This window comes from Electrophorus electricus, chromosome 11 (genome assembly GCF_041902795.1).
Source record: "Electrophorus electricus isolate QZ-2024a chromosome 11, ASM4190279v1, whole genome shotgun sequence".
Classification (NCBI taxonomy): Eukaryota; Metazoa; Chordata; class Actinopteri; order Gymnotiformes; family Gymnotidae; genus Electrophorus; species Electrophorus electricus.
This window is the reverse complement of record NC_137507.1, coordinates 18,992,613-19,009,618: the sequence shown is the minus strand read 5'-3', so window position 1 is coordinate 19,009,618 and position 17,006 is coordinate 18,992,613. Positions and strand designations below refer to the sequence as shown.

At 41.8% G+C, this 17,006-nt stretch overlaps 1 protein-coding gene across 3 annotated transcripts in view; it reads left to right on the top strand.

The window, feature by feature from the left end:
- The window catches only part of syt1a (synaptotagmin Ia), a 179,448-nt gene that overhangs the window by 50,047 nt on the left and 112,395 nt on the right, over window positions 1–17,006 (top strand). For 2 of the 3 annotated variants that reach the window (XM_027018520.3, XM_081723096.1), the window contains exon 2: window positions 3,262–3,313. The gene's annotated coding sequence lies outside the window, so the exon portion shown is untranslated. Of the gene's footprint in view, window positions 1–1,126; window positions 1,146–3,261; window positions 3,314–17,006 lie in introns of those variants that run through there. The other variant, XM_081723095.1, reaches the window with a different exon arrangement.

The window sequence follows — 17,006 nt, the reverse complement described above, 5'->3', positions numbered from 1 at the left end:
TTACGGGAGTCTACCACCACACTCTAGTATTAAAAGGAGCTTCACCTTTAGTGAATTGCAGGCTTTTTAGTGGCTCGAGATGGTCCAATTGTCCTCTCTGTGATTAAGGCAGGTCAGCACTTTAAAATGGGGAATGTGACTCGACCCTTCGTCCGCTACCCACTGGCCCCAGTCACCCCTGCGCCTGAAAGTCCGCGCGCACTGATGCACTTGAGCAAAATCGCCCTTCTGATATGCAAGGCTGTGCTTTATTACCACACCAAAGCTCATCTTTGGGAGCAGACACTATCACTGGCTTATTATAGGTACCGCAGAGATGGCAGTGGGGCAGGCATGAGGTTTATGGATTATGTGAGGAAAGAGAGACTGTTGGAGAACTGGAAGCAGAGCTCTTCTGAACACTTACAGATGCCCCGCTCACTTAGGCGTGGTCGTCCTCGCCTGTCTCTCCCGCTCCACCCAGGAGCTGTCACGGCGCAGGCTGGTGTGTCGTTCGGCTGTGTTTGTTTATGTGAGTGCTGCTTCATTTTGCGCCATCTGCCTTTAGCAAACAAAGCTGCAGCGTAATGTTCTGGCCATGTTTTAGAAAGGGGCGGATGGGGGAGGTGGCGCTTTCGCACTATCAACGACAAAGAGCTCTGTAGAAAATGAATGTTAGAGTCTGATTTGTAAGGGCCAGTGATGAAATAAAATGGCCAATGAAAGCTGCTTTTGAGCAGTGACGCCTCCATCTGTCCGCTCTGTGTCCGCACAGTGACTCACTGTAAATAATAATAATAAAGCAATAAACAAGACTTCTCGCGTGAAGTATGGGCACTCAATGCACTTAGGAGTGCGTCCATAAGTGAATACAATTTGGGATAAATGGGTCAAGCCTTCGCAAAATGTCAGTTCGTAGTTTCTCGCGTTTGAACGGTTTCGCATGTGGCCTTTGTCTCGCAGATTTGATGGTGAGTCACGCGGTGTATCAGCGCGTGAAATAAATGTCATAGGAAAAAGAATGGGAGAGAGCGCGCACGCGACTTTACCAGCAAAAAAAGCGTCGCCTGCCAGGGCTTCATAACACCGCGTGCGCATTACTCTTCAGGCGAGAACCAAAGTGGGAGTTCACGGGAGACGGAGGTGTTGGGACTGTGTGTTTATGGGTGAGCTTTACTGGTTTTAAACGATTGAGCAGGCTTGCGTTTCATATGCCTCCAGGAGATTCAGCCAGTCCTGTCCTGCTGTGGCCAGTCTAATACCGATTATGAGTTTATGTCTGTGGGAAGCGCACGCATGGGTCTGAGTAGGTTATTATAGTTTCACAGTGATGTGCTATTTAACTCTTCTGCAGTTCCAATTCTTACATGGCCTCACTCATATTGAAGTGGAAGAGGTGTTGAGTATTTTATTCTACTGCACTGAATAGTTTGCTAAATAAATGAGATAAGTGTAAAATTGATGGGATGACCAGAAAAGATCTCGGTGAACAAATACACACACAAATAAAAAGCCCTTTCATGACCGTTCATCAAACGAAATACCATATGTTATTACTATTATGTTACTGCAATATATACGAAATTCCTGCGAAATCTGGATAAGGGGCTGATTCCATATAGAGTCCCGGTGGAGAAAATAAAGAACAGTACGGCAGCGCCTTCCGGCCCGGGTGGCGTGACCGTTGAGAGACGCTGTCGCTGTCCAGCTGCCGTTGTGCTGAATCTGTGTTTAGTATAGGGAACTCTATTAGCGTTGCTTTTGCATATGACCCCGACGAAAATTAATTTTAATGCAATGACTGTTTTGTTTAATCGATTGGCTTATGTATTAAATATGCTGAGCAGTGTTTCTGTTTGCACTGTGCCAACATATAAACGTTAAAACGCCGATTTAATGCGCAATGATTCATATCACCACGTTAACCTCACTTCTATTCTTCGGGGACAAAGGGGATTTGAAATCACTTCAGAGGTACAAGTTTATAGATATCCTGCGAAAGTTGATCATTTCGAGCGTCTTTTTATGAGAGCTACGTAGTGTAAACCTGACTAACAGCTTTATTTAGTTTGTGAAAACATTTTTTTTTTTTTATTGTGGGCTATAAGTCCTTTGTGTTTCAGGGTTAGGCATTGCCACGGCTTGCCATTTAAAGTGCATTTTGTGGCGGTGGGCTTCGTTTATATAAAGGCTCCTTCCACTCGGCAAGCTTTTTACTCCCATATTAATTTAATCCTCTAGTAGGTGGTCAGCGGCATATGATAAATCAACCTAAACGAGGAGAAATTGTCCGGCATTAGTCTCTCCGCTCGCTGTGCAAGTCGGATTCAGGAAGTTTAAAAATGAAGAGTGGCGTTCACTGAATTTGGGCGTCTGGGGGCAGATAAAGGGAAGTGGGAAATGTGTGTGCGGCTGTGGTGTCTGTCAGCACGTAGGCTTCGTTACCGTTAGCTTTAGCTATGCATGAACTACTGACTCTCTAACGAAGCTTGATGTAGAAACAGAAGGTAGCACGTCTCAGGTCTGCGCGTCTGATGACGGGGGCTCCTGCCTTCAGCTGCCGGAGCTGTCTGTCTCCCGTGGTAGGCTGCGTCCATATATCATTTTAAGTGCACAATACAATATTAAACAGTGTGTAATTACAGACGTCCTTTGCTATAAAAGTGCATTAACTCTCAGGAGCGCAAACCCAGTTCTGCTTGCCGTTTAATCTGTATGGGCTTTTCTCTTCGTATGGACATTCAGATGTAGTGATTTAATTTATGTTAAAAAAAAAAACAACCTCTAGTATTTAGCGCTGTGTTAATTAATCAAGAACATATCGGCTCACTTTGCGCTCCTGCCTCCGGGCCACTGCCAAGCTGTTATTCAAAACATTTCTAATTGAATGTTCGGATGAGGGTGACGTTTCCTGGGCAGCCCAGGGAATCAGGCTGTTTCTCCTGCCAGTGGATACAGACCAGCCTCTGAACACGCTGCTACTGGCTGATATGATGTAGAGAACTTACGATATCATGTTTTGTTTTTTTCTAACTTAGAGTTCAGGACCCGTGTATATCAAACATTTCAGAGTGTGCCAGACTCATACAATCAAGAGACAATTTACAATAAACATTTTCAAAAAAGCTTTTCTGGGTCCAGACTCCCAGTGCGCAACTCAGAAAACACGACTTTAAATATAGGGTTGCCTGTCTGTCTGTGGTTAGTCTGTGAAAGTACTACACTAACCTTTGTCTTCCTCTGTCTTCTCTCTTTCTCTCTCTCTTCTCTTCATTTGGCCAGTGACCAGGAGAGCAGAGACAGAGAAGCCACGCCAACCAGGGCTGTAGATTTTGTAAGTACCTTAAATAGTTTTCTTCACCAGAATATAATTAACATTTGATCTAACAGAAGAGCTGTGCATCAATTTAGAAATGTTGTGACAATGTTTTTATTTTTTTTTTAATTCAACCACAACTTTATAGTCATTAAATAAGGGCGCAGTGTACAAATGGATTCTCTATGTGCCATGTCAACTCATGATAAGTGTTCTACCATGGCACTGCGTGCTCTCTGTCTTCCCCCTTTCTCCCGTGTTTCCCCACACATGCACACACCCTACTCCCTATGGCCTTCCTACCATTTTATCTTCATGAACACAACAAAATGGCTCCCAAGACGATCTGCCAGTACTGTTAATGTAGCATTAGGACTTCTCCCTCTCTGTGAATAGACAAAACACAGTAATGTCTGCTCCTCCAGGGGGCTGATGGGCTTCTGTTCAATAAGCAAAGAGTGCTCTGCTCTGGGAGCCTCCACACAGCATTTCCTATCTCCAGCGTACATTCAGTTAATTGGAAACTACGGTACAGTAAGTGGTGTCAGACATGACTAGAGAATATGAAGTGTTCTCTCTCTCTTGCTCATGATGAATGGATGCTCCTGTCTCTGCCGCATCTGTCATTTATGATTTATGCGCCGGGCGCATCCTCACCTGCTCTCCTCTATAAAAAAATCAAACCATACATCATGCAGCCTCTTCCCATTAGTTGCAACATTAATTACTGGCCGCATCACTAATGCCGCTCTAATCCTGCCTCTTAGTGCCACAGGAGGCGGCGCCCCTCAATCCCCCAACTCCGCCATGTGCCGCACGACCGCCTACTCAAAACTATTGCCTCAGCAGCAGTGTGTTATCACCCATTCCAGTCCTTCCCTAATCCTCTTAGATTTCTCCAACAGATAATCCAGATAGTCTCTCGGCATAAACACTGCAGTGTAGCAGCACTGTGCCTGTGTTTATGGAGTGAGACAAAAGGCCAATCCTGTTTGGAGTCAGAGCCATCCCGCAGGCCATCGGAGAACTGGAAAGGACAGGCAGGTCAGTCTAGGAGCTGTAAGCCTGACTGGTTAATTTATCTTACTTAAGGCTGATCCACCGATGGACAACACCAATACATATTGAGAAGGATCTGGGGGCTTATCTCCATCTGTTTCCCAGTTACTGATCATATGTAGCCTCATGTTCATAGATGTCAGTGTTCTGGATGGTGTGACTATAGGATGATGTGACTATTGGATGATGTATACCTAATTTACAGATGTAAATTGTATTGTTAATTGTTAATGTATAGAGTGAAGGTAGTCTGGGTCCTCCGGTGGATATTGTTTGTGAGGTTTTTGTGATGGAGTGTTTGTATTGAATTGAACTGAATTTTCTTAATAAAGTCAATTTAAAAAATGTGACTATAGGAGTGGGTTATGAGTAGGATACCGTTAATTAAAGGGTTGGACCTGGTTGAACTTACTGCAGAGTTCCAAGTGTAGTTATATAACAGACACAATCTGTTCACCTCGAATCCTAGGGTCATTTACATTAGTTTGGGAAATGTGGGAAATAAGTTTGAATATGAACTACTGACTCCACCATGTGACACTGTGCACATGGATTGATGATTTTATTAAGAGCTTTGTGGGTGAATGAAATGCAGACACGCTTATTCCTTATGGGTGCTGTCATAAATTAACAGGGAAGTGCAGTCATCCTGACAACTGGTTAGACTGACACACGGCTCAGCCAGATACTCCTAATCAGAATTCCCTCGGGAAGGGAAGGGCAGGAACCAAGGTGCTCCCTCACCAAAGGTCTTTATGCATCATAGAGAACTTTATGCAACAGAGAACAATTGGAGAAGCAGTGGCAAATCCGCGCAGAGATGCTCATAAAGCAACCATCCTTGTCATCATTTTCCATATTTTTCCCAAACACAGATATTGGACAAATTTAAACTCAAAATAGAGTCAAGCTGTGAAGTGTAATAAGGAAATTGGAAAACAGCACAATGGGAATATGTGGAACTCTTCTGGAAGTTTTGCAGTGTGTAGTCTACTCCTCTGTGCTACGACAGACTATGACTCTTCTCTTCACAGCACATTAGGGCCTGTTTATGGGAGCTTTTAGGACCCTCATTTAGCAAAGGACTCTGTCTCCCCTTTCATTTATCTCTCTCTGTCATGTTTCACACCCCTGTTTCTCTCTCTCTCCTTCTCTCTCTCTCCCCCCTTCCTTCCTTGCTCCCTTGCTCCCTCTAACCAAGCCTGCTCGTTTTCTCCACAGATAAGACTATTTTTCCTCCACCCCTGTTTCCCTATCTAAAGGGACAGGCTATGCCCAGTGTTCATCTTTTAATCTTCCACATTATACTATTTCATTTCCCCTCTAATTCCTTAATCAGCGAAGCTGCCGCACCCGCACGAGTGCAGTTACACCACAAGCCGATTTCACATCTGTGATGCGCCTCTCGATTTGTGCCCCACGAATTTCGCAATTGTTCCGTTAATAAGCTGTCATGGATGTATCACAGCTGCCGTCACAAGACTGAAATGAATGACTAATGCATCCATCGAGGGACATTATCTGAAGATTAGCGTGCTGCGTTCGTGCGGACTCTTTCCCAGCAGTTTAGCACTAATGTACGTATGTGGGGCAACCTGCACGCATAGTGATGCAGCAGGAGTTAATGATTTCCTTTTTGAGATGAAATTGAGCAAGCTTACAACTGATCACATCATGTGAAGTGCTGGGAGGGAAAACTGGATGAGGTCTATGACGTCACAGAGTTAAAACAACATAGGCTGGTCTACGTAATCATTTTAGCTCTGGAAAAAAGCAAATCCTACCATTAATACACAAAAGATCTTTGCTACATGGTTGTAGTAATGTTAGAGATTATGCAATACACAGTATACATAATGGCAGATGCCAACTAGGAGATGCTAAGAAGGAAGGGTGGTTCTTCATTCAAATATAAAGGGATGAATACAAAAGGTCTCCACAGAGTGACGACTCTGTAGGTTAGTGGTAAAATGCCCAAAGAATCAGCCCAGCGTTCTCCAGCAAACACCATCAGATCAACATATTGATACAGTTAGTGGACTGGGGCCTGTGTTTCTATTGTGAAGCCTTTAGAATTCATCAGGAGAATGTGTTGGACGGTCTATGCCATCAGGAGAATGTGGGACGGTCTATGTCATCAGGAGAACGTGGGACGGTCTATTTCATCTGTTGGGGAATGCCTCCATAGATGTGGAATCTTTTCGGAGTTGACCCAATGCTAGCAGTGTCATTGTGTGAAACAGGAGTTGAAATGGTTTTTGTCACTGGACAGTATACTTCCATGTAGACAAATAACTGAATGACAGCCGTCAGGACTGTGAGGAAGGCTAGAACATATACATAGGTTATATACATTGGTGGAGGAAATGGCCAACCAACAAATATAGACTCTAGTGTGAAGTGGTACTACCATATAAAAGAATGCTTACATTACTTATCAAGACTGGCAGCTCCGGATGCAGCAGACTTCAGGAAGATGGTGGCGGCGGGGCTTCTAGAGTGGGATGAGCCACAAAAGTATACTTGACTATTGTGCATGAACAACTTCCTTAGGCAGAATTCAGCATGGAAGCTCTTCTGGAAAGAGAACAAATTACAGCAGAAAGGAAGAGAGCAGATATCCCTTTTCAGAATTATGCTTTGAACTCTGTCACACCAAAATGTTCCACAATAAGTAGCTGGTGAGTAATTTGTTCTGTTGATTTGTTTTTGTCTGTTGATAAATTCCTAACACAATGCTATTTTTTAATTTTTTTTCAAATGATCATTACTTGAACATAGATTGCTGTGAATATATTTTGGTTTGTTTCTTACAGCCTTGCTTTACTTTGCCCTCTACACCAGTCCTGTTTGCTTTCTCACACACACACACACACACACACACACACACACACACACACACACACACACACACACACACACTGTAGAGTTTAGAATAGATGTTTCTCTTAAGATTTTTGCTCAAACAGGTTTTTCATTGTCATAAATTATTTATTTTTACAACAGTTAAGTGCTCATTGTTTTACATTGTTCATTGATGTCACAGAGTAAATTCCCTAATGATCTTCACAAAAGAGGAGGCACAGGCATGATTCAGTAAAAAATATTAGTTTTACTGGAAGCTAGAGAAAAATATTAATTAGCACAAGAATTGGAACGAATGTAATTAAAATTGTAACAAAAAAGTATCATTTAATTATAATACTTTAATAATTAACATCTCACTCTAACACTGGACTTTCTAGTTTTGCACCAGGAATGCTTGCAGCTCCTTGTGCTTTACACCTGTAGTCACTGCTCCCATTCTTCTGAGCAGTTCTTTGCCAGGTGGCTGGTGTAGCTCTGAAGTCTTCTACCGACAATTCCACCACAGTACCAAAGGGCAGCTTGTGTGGGAGGCATGAATGCCTGGCCAAACACGAACTAATGGGAACACCTTGGTGGGTTAGCACACGGCAGCACCTCTGGTCCTTTATGGAAACTGAATGCATTGCTACTGAAAAGGGCTCCATCTGGAACCGAACAAGGGTCATCAAGTAAGGAGTCATCCACCTCTGGAAGCCCAAGGATGTCCTATATATACATGCTTTGTCCTCTGCAGATCACCTGTTGGTCCAATAGTGTAACCTGAACCTCAGTTCTTAGGAGTTCTTATGACCTGATACACCACAGAATTCCATACATTTTGAATTTTATTGCATCCTCTACTGCTGTGGTCTTTCTTAGTAGCTAAAGTTAGTAACCAAACACAGGTATGTGTTGCAGGTATGTGGTTTGGCATTAATTGAAGTAAATGTGTCATAAAGGCATCTGGTATTGTTCTTGGTATCACTGCGGCAGGACATTAAAGCTTCAGGGAGGGACATTTGAAGAACCTACTAACCCTCTATCTGGATAGTAAATATGGCATTTAAATACAACATCTGCTTCCACAATTCAGTACAAGTGTTCAAGGAACTCCAGCACTGCATTTGGGAGATGCCACAGTTGCTCTGCTGATGTATAGATCCTTCTCAACCAATAATTCAATAACTGAAATAGGACTGCAGCTATCAGTCATTTTAGCAATCGAGAATTCTACAGATTATTCCATAAATTAATCAAATTGAGTTTCAGAAGTTTTATCATCATGTGCCCAGTAAACAGTCACCTGCACTGAACAATGAAATCCTTTTTTTTAATATAACATACATAAATATGAAAAGGAAAAAAAACAGGAGATAAAAAGGATGGATTATAAAATAAAGGATATATACCATTATGTACATATGAGGTAGACTGTATTATTATTATTATATTCTATAATAGACATTGATGAGTGTATTATTAAGTGTAAAGTGCAAAGTGCTCATTGAAATGGCTGACTAATAGAAGCAAGGCTTTTGAGTATTCTTGTGCAAAAAATCTGCAGTAAAAAGTGTCATGTGCATAGTGTAAATATTCAGACCAGAATTCAGCAGCAAAAAGCATGAGTATGCATGTTTGTGCATTGGACTACAACCAGTGGGACAGGTCCAGTTTATATGTCAGTGGTGGTTGTTCACAAGTCTGATGGCCTGTGCATTAAAGGTTGTTATTGACTCTAGTAGTTCTTCATTTCACACTCCTCTACCATTTCCTGGAGTGCGAAGAGACTGTTTTGGGGATGAGTTGGGTGCATGATGCTGTATGCTCTTCTAAAGATGCTGGTGTGGTAAATGTCCTCCGGTGATGGGAACGGTGATGTTCCTGTGATAGTTCTGGCAGTCTTCATGACCCTCCAGGGAGCCTTTCAGTCCTGTACAGAGAAGTTTTTGCACCAGACTGCCACTGGTGAGAATGCTCTTGATAGAAGTTGCTGAGAAGTTGCTTATAGAAGTTGCTGAGAATTTTATCTAGCATGCCAAACTTCTAAAGCAAGTACGAGTACTGCTGTGAGTATTTTAGCAGAAACAGTGTATTGTGTGACCAGGAATCTGAAGGTGTTCACCTTTCCACCTCACCTGTGTGTATTGCCTCCTGCTCCTCCTCCTCGGATCAACAATGCGTTCCTTAGTCTTTTTATTAAAGGAACGATATTCTGGCACCATGACACCAGATAAGCCACCTCATCAGTGCAAGGACTGTAGTACCATCAGCAAATTTGATGATACTGGCCTGGGAGGCAACACAGTAATTTGTGAAGAGACTTGTGAACAGTACTGTAAAAGCACAACATTCGCTAGTAGTAGGCTATGTAGTGGAGGCTGGCTAGCTCTAAACTTTAGCCGAGCATGTAGCTCAGTTATAGAGGCAGTGAACATTCGCTAGCAGTAGGCTAGGTAGCGATATCCGGCTAGCTCTAGACTTTAGCCGAGCATGTAGCTCAGTTATAGAGGGAGTGAACATTCGCTAGCAGTAGGCTATGTAGCGGAGGCTGGCTAGCTCTAGACTTTAGCCGAGCATGTAGCTCAGTTATAGAGGGAATGGACATTCGCTAGCAGTAGGCTAGGTAGCAATATCTGGCTAGCTCTAGACTTTAGCCGAGCATGTAACTCTGCTGCCCTTTTCTTAGGCAGCGGGGTTCACTCTGCATTGGCGCTGGTGGGCCTCATTGGTTAGGGACTGGTCGCAAAAGAGTCCAAGTCAGACAGACTAAAGGTAATTTTGTTTATGGTTAAGGTCCAGTAGTGTTTCTCCGCTATGTGTTATTAGTGCTTGCACATTCTCCACATTTAAAAAAGACTGGAAGGACTAAAATAAATAGTAAATAGTGCTGGTTATGGGAGGCAAGAGGTCTGCCATAGTGGGTGCCATCCTGGCATAATTAGATAAGAGAGACAAATTAACATAATGGAATAAGAGATACTATAAAACATTAAAGTGCATTAGTAAATGTATAAAAGAGAAAATCAGACAAGTCTAATAAAATGAACAGTTGGTTTCCTTTTAAAAACAATCAACATTTTACTGCTTAAATTGCATCCAATAATATCTGTCAAAACTAAACCCAATTAATGCATTTAAGTGCCAAATTACATTCGGGGTTTTAAAGAAAACATTGTCTGAAATGCAAAAACAAACAAAAAATACTAAATTAATTTCAGATGAATTAAAACAAGATACATACAACCTATAATAATAATAATAATAATATTAAATAACTATTTTCAATCTAACTACATCTCAGGCATAACGTAAGCCTGAAAGGCTTTGTGGCATTTTAGGCTGTTAAAAAGTCATTGACATGGTTGTTGCAGGAAGACACAGCAAGGACTTTGCCAGCGCTGCTTTTGAGCTCCATGATAAGACGCTGAGAGCAGATTCTCCTTCTTGGACACGGGATATTCTCCTAAATATATCATGATCTCCTGCACAGTTTGGTCCTACTGCTGCTCAGTCATTCTCTTATTCACTGGTCGTGATGTCTGAAGATGGTCCCAGTATGTTTTCAAGGAACACTGTTGCAGCCTTTTGGCAGCAAGTGCCATGGTTGTACTGTGCTTTGGACCTTCGTCAGCAAGCAAGAACTTAAGGTTTCTAAACCTGGGATCCAGAGCAGCAAGCAATTAGGACTGTGTTTGGAGATTAGGTTTGAAACACAGATATTCCTTGCCATCTTACAGTGATCTGTCCTGCTATATGAGTCTGCTATGACTTTTTACTGGTGTAGTCTAAAAAACTGACCTCTGTATTTACTTCTATAGTCTATGCACTGATTGTGAAAGCGCAGAGAAGGTTGCACTGTTCAGACTTGAGATCAAGGTAGTGTTTTCCTCACTGCTGTATTTGCTGCTACATATCCTGTAGCTTGGTGGATGCCAACTCACTCCTCTGAAAATGATTGACAGAACATCTTGCAGTAGCCACACAGTTGGAGCTTGGTGGCTCTTTAGAGCACTTTGCACAACCAAGTTCAAGCAATGACCTGCACATCGCAGTTATGCCCATCCATGCTTTCTTCTAAAATCTTCACCTCTGCTATAAAATTAGTACCATTGTCATGGACAGTAGCTTTGATTTTATCTAGTGGGATCTAATTTGGTAAGAACATCCTCAAGCCACTCTGCAGTAGTTCGCCTCTTTAAGAAGCATTGTTTTCTGGCTGTGGGACTTAACCAATCCTCTCCAAGAATGTGTCGTATCACTCCAGACACACCTCTGCAGAAATGCTCGCCCAAATGTTGGTTGCGAGTGCATTGCTGTCAGTCTCCTTAAGGGTGTTTTTCAACTTGCCTTTGATTTCTTCATACTTTTTCCTCTATATTTTTCATGAAATGGGTTTTTGAAGGAAACATGTGCCTGGGATTGAAAGTGAAAATCAGCAGTCATGCTGAAAATGCTGTCTGTGAACTTGGCTGCTTGCCCTAATGAGCAAGTCAGTGGTAACAGTGGCAAGGAAAAACTGCCTCGGCAAATTAAAGGGATCAAGACTGAAAAGGAAGTTCGTTCTCTTTAGTCAGCCAAGCTAATAAAGAGGCCATGCACCATTCTATCATGTTTAGTCCCCATAGCCACAGCATATGGATTAAAGGAAGCTTTGAGGCAAACAATTTTGAGTTACTTGAGTTTCTCGAGGAATCAATTCAGCCTTACTTGGAAATGACTCGTTCTGTTTCCAGCAATGTGTGGATTTCAGAGAGTAAATGGGAGTGGAATTCTGCTCTAAAAGCCTGGGGTACCTACAGCATTACTTCCTAAAGGCTACTTTTAGTAACTTTGACACAGCCATTCCTACTAAACACACTTCGATCCTCGATGGAGTCTGCAGTATACAGGTATCAACCAGACCCAGGACCCACAAGCACCTACCTCCCACCCCAAAAAAAATATAAAAATTGCTAATTCCAGGGGAGCTCCCCCTTCAGGATGCAAGGCAAACTCAGACACCAAGACTGATCATTCAAGTAGGGGCTGTGGGAGGCTCTGCTCCTGGCTCCAGGTCTGGCTCCTGAGCTCCAGTACCTGGTTCAGAGGTTAGGCCAACCTTCCTGTTGAGCTCCAGGGTGAAACGTGGCTCCTGGAAAGCTAGTGGTCAACACAATTGGCCCTGGAAGCAGAGGTGCTGGGAGCCAGAGTAGAAGTGCTGGAAAATCAAAAAAGGGAACGCATGCTGGTGACTCTTAGTTCAGTGCTATGGGATCCTCGATGATGTCGCAGAAGCCTTCTCCTCCTGCAAGTCAAACTCTTCAAGTAACTTCACTGTCTCTGCTGAGTCAGGATTTCCTGCTGGAACAGATACTGGTTCCCTATGAGCTCACCATAGAAACAGAAACAAAGGGTAGAATAATTAAGAATAAACACAAATAAAGGGTAAAACCGAGTATCAAGACCCGAGGATCACAAAAATCTCCACATGTATTACCACAATACTAGCCATTGAGGTATGTCTTACCAGTGTAGCATGTAGGTGGACAGAACTCAGGGACCACCTTCCATTTTCCTGGTCTAATTAATGGTATTGTGAAGTTTGTGAGCTTGAGTGTGAACAATTGCCTCATATGAGGGGATACAGAAAGTCAAAGTCTGACATATGACACGAAGCCATGAATAAATGACAATAGAAGACAGTGGAAGAAGTGAGTTTAATTACAAACGGAAAACACAAAAGAGGAGAGGATAAAAATAACTAAACAAGGAAACCAAACAAGAAACCAGTAACAAGCTTTTATACCACTGACTATAAACAGAAGTAAAACAAAAAACAGAGGAGACTAATGGTGAACCTTAGTAGCAATGGGAGTTATTGCTTGCACACAGATTTATAGCCTACATAAATGAGGAACACAGAAATACTAACCAGGCTAAGACAAATGTAGGGAATCCATAATTCCATAAGCAAACAGAGAAAACCGACACATAATAAGTGCAACCAAAAGAGAGACAGAGAGACTGAGAGAATACTAAGTAACAAGGGGACAGAAAGAAACCATGAGACTCTAAGGGAGAACCTAAGAGAATAACAAGCAAAGACAGGAGAAACACGAGGGGTTTAAATGGAAAGGCCAATAGGACAAGTAGAAACAGCTGGAAATAATTTGGGGCGGATAACAAACCAAACGAGAATGAGAAAACACGGAAGTAAAACAGTTACCGTGGAGACAGGGGAAGCTCAGGGATGGAATTGTACCAGGTATAACCTAGTAAACATATGCAAAGCAGATTGGATACTGGCGTTGGAGTTGGCAATAAAAACGTGACCTGGTTCCTCACTCTGGTTAGCGAGTACAGTTACATCACATGTTATCTGAAGAGCTGAGCTTCATGTGAGGATTTATTAGCATAATACAAGTCAATTAATTACACATTATGTAATGAGGCAATACACATGATAGAAATAACAACATTTCAGTAAAAACAAAATACTATCAGGGTGTAACCTAATAGATGGAAAGAGGGCGCAAGCTCAGGGGAGAGATATCTGCAAATTTAACCCCTGAGTCCACCGGCTTTGCCATAGCTCAAGAAATCACAGCTGGTAGGAAAGTGGTTTACAGTGCTGGTTATCAATTGACCACTTGTGGTGGGGCAGGTCCAAAGTTGCCCTTAATGCTGTGCAAAACCCCAGGTGTGCACAGCAGTGGGGGCAGACAATAGCAAGACTCCATGGAGCAGACTTTGACCTGCAACTTTAGTGGGATCAATTCTAACAGAACACATAATAGACAATAAATTGTAAACATTGTTATACTTCTAATGTAGTCCCACTCCTACTTCCCAAAAAAAAACGTGTCAACGAAGAGACCACAGAGTCGAGGGAAAAGAGTCAGAAACAGGGTACAGTGGAATTTAAATAGAGGAATTAGCAGTTAGCTACTGCACCCCCACCTACACCAACATTACGCAATCTGACAACATAAGAAAAAAAAATGGTTTGCAAATACAAATGAGCCAAAAATCCGAATACAAATACATATACATATACAAATACAAATATATATACAAATACATATGCAAATACAAATACATATACATATACAAATACAAATACATATACAAATACATACACATATACATATATAAATACATATACAAATACATATACATATACATATAAAAAGGTTCCATTTATTGTTCATTTTTACAATCACTATAAGATCTAAAGTTGTATTTGTTGTTTGTTTTTTCAAATCTATACAAATTACCTATTCTATTTTGTGTTCACCTTTGCTCATCTATTTAAATTAAAATGGAAACATATTTTATTTCTATAAATGATTAGGGGCTACACAGAAACCACTGTTCCCATCTGTCCTTTGATTGCAGATGGTAAATACCTGGATTTATTAGATGTTGATTCATTTATAAGCTTTATTTCCATATCTGAATTGTTGGTGACGCTATTAATTTGGCACTGTAGGGGACCAGGGTTCTGAACCTCTTTGGCAGTACTACAGTAACTCAATCTAAAAAATATTACACACGCACACACACAAAAATGCATGCACACATGCACACACACAAGCACACAAACAAGTATGTATATTCACACACAAATAAATTTCCACTTTATTAGGAAAACCAGTACACTAGTTTATGTATGTATCCAAACAGCCAATCAAATGACAGCAACACAATACATAAAATGAAGACATGGGTCAAGAAACTCAATGTTCATATCAGACATCAAAAGAGGTAATATGTGAGTTGAGTGTCTTTGACCTTGGCATGTTTTTTGCTGTCAAATGGAGTGCTTTGCCTGTTTCAGACTGCTAATCTTCTGGGGTTTTCATATGCTGCAGTTTCACACAAAATGGTTCAAAAACATCCAGTGAGCAGCAGTCCTGTAGGCAGAAAAGCTTTGTTGATGAGAAGTCAGAGGAAAATGGTCAGATGGGCTCACAGTAATTCTCTAACTACAGTAACAAAATACAACTCTTTGCAACTGTGGTGTGCTTCAAGCTTCTTAGAATGTCTACTGTACCGAATCTTTAGGCAGATAAGTTACTAAAGAAGACCACACTGGCTTCCACTTCAGCTGAGAAGATGAAACTGAGGCTATATTTATATGAATGTTACAATTTAGACATCTACTGTTTCACTTTCTAGAACTTCAGAAGCACAAGTGATGAAGAACCTCTGTCTGAAATGTCCTGTTTCTCTGGAAACTTTGTGTACTTCACTACATATTACCTCTTCTTTTTTTTAACACAGTACACTGTGCATGCTGCAGTATATTTGACAGTTAGTGGGCAATTGGAAGAAACCACAGATGTGGATGCACAACATGGAAATTATGGAATGCTTCTACAGCAGCCCAGTGAAAGATGTTCTATGAAGTGCATGAGAGAGGTTTGGATGAGGAAAAGGCCATCATCCACAGATAAGCAGCTAGTTACCCCACTGTCCAAACACTGTGAAACGATGCCTGCCAACACAACTGGAGATAGATGGTTCTCCCAGTGCTAATAGGGGCACTTGGGGCTCTGACCCTGAGATGGAAGAAAGTCTCCAACAGATCTTAAGAATGACAACATCAATCTCAGACCACAAGTGCACTATCCTTGGACCAGCAAAAACACCCTCAGACTCCCAAGTCTCTGGTATAAGGCTCGAATGCAAGGAAAACGCACCACCCACTAGAATGGTGGTACAGGAATATATACAATCAATTTGTCATCAACAACATTTGTCAAAATATCATGTGAATGTTGACATGCACTGCAGGGCAGAAGAGAAGAACTTCAGCAGAACCTCCCAATTCTGTCTGAACCTAATCAGGTTAGGGCTATTTCAGTCTCCGAGGCACACACTGCCTCCTAAAGGAGCTGCCGAGCCTCACGTCCTCCCAGCCAACCCTGGAGAGGCAGCTGATGATGACTCATGAAGGGTAGGCTGTTTTATCTTTTGGTGTGTGCTGAGACCACACCATGCTAGCTTGCTCCCAGTAAATGACAAGCGGCCTCGGGGCTTTTGAAGTTAGATGCTGGCATTGATCTCTGGAGCTGTCCATCATGCAGGTTTCTGTCCATCACCAGAAGCAGGCAGGAATCATTCAAGCCCTACACCCAGCAGCCAACCAGACCCTATATCAAGTACTGCCTACAGAAGTTATGAACTAATGGTTTTTTTTATAATCATTATTGCAGAACTATTTACTTGTTCATGACGGTTATTCAGGGCATTGAATTGTCAAATACTAGGAATTCAAGGCAACTGGATTTGTAGTACAATTTAAAATTTCTTTCTAGTACTAATTGCATGTTTAATAACTTTATGAATAACCCTAAGAAAATGTTATCTGTACCAGTCAACTTGCAGTGTGACATTTTAAAATGGATCTTTTCAACATCAGTTTTCTCCTGAAGGCATTATCCATCTGTACTTCACAATAAGGCTCAGTGATCCTTATTTGAGGGTAAAGAGTGAGAAAGTGACAGACAGAGAGAAGGCGAGAGGAAGGACAGAAGAAGTTGAGATGTAACCCTCTAGGTGACCTCTGTCCAGCTCAGCCTCACCATTTTATATACCACAGTAGAGCAGAAACTGTTTCTGTATGTTGCATTAGAGAAATCAAATTAAAATCATCTTAATCTGCTCTTCAAATATCTGGGGTAGGTTTTCTCTAACCAAGTACAGATGAGGCAGTGGTGAGTCATCTTCTGGGCGCATTACAAGGCTGAATGTTGCTAAGGTGAACCTAGTGTAAAAAAATTCAGCTAGTGTAAAATCTTCCAAATCACATAAAAGGGAA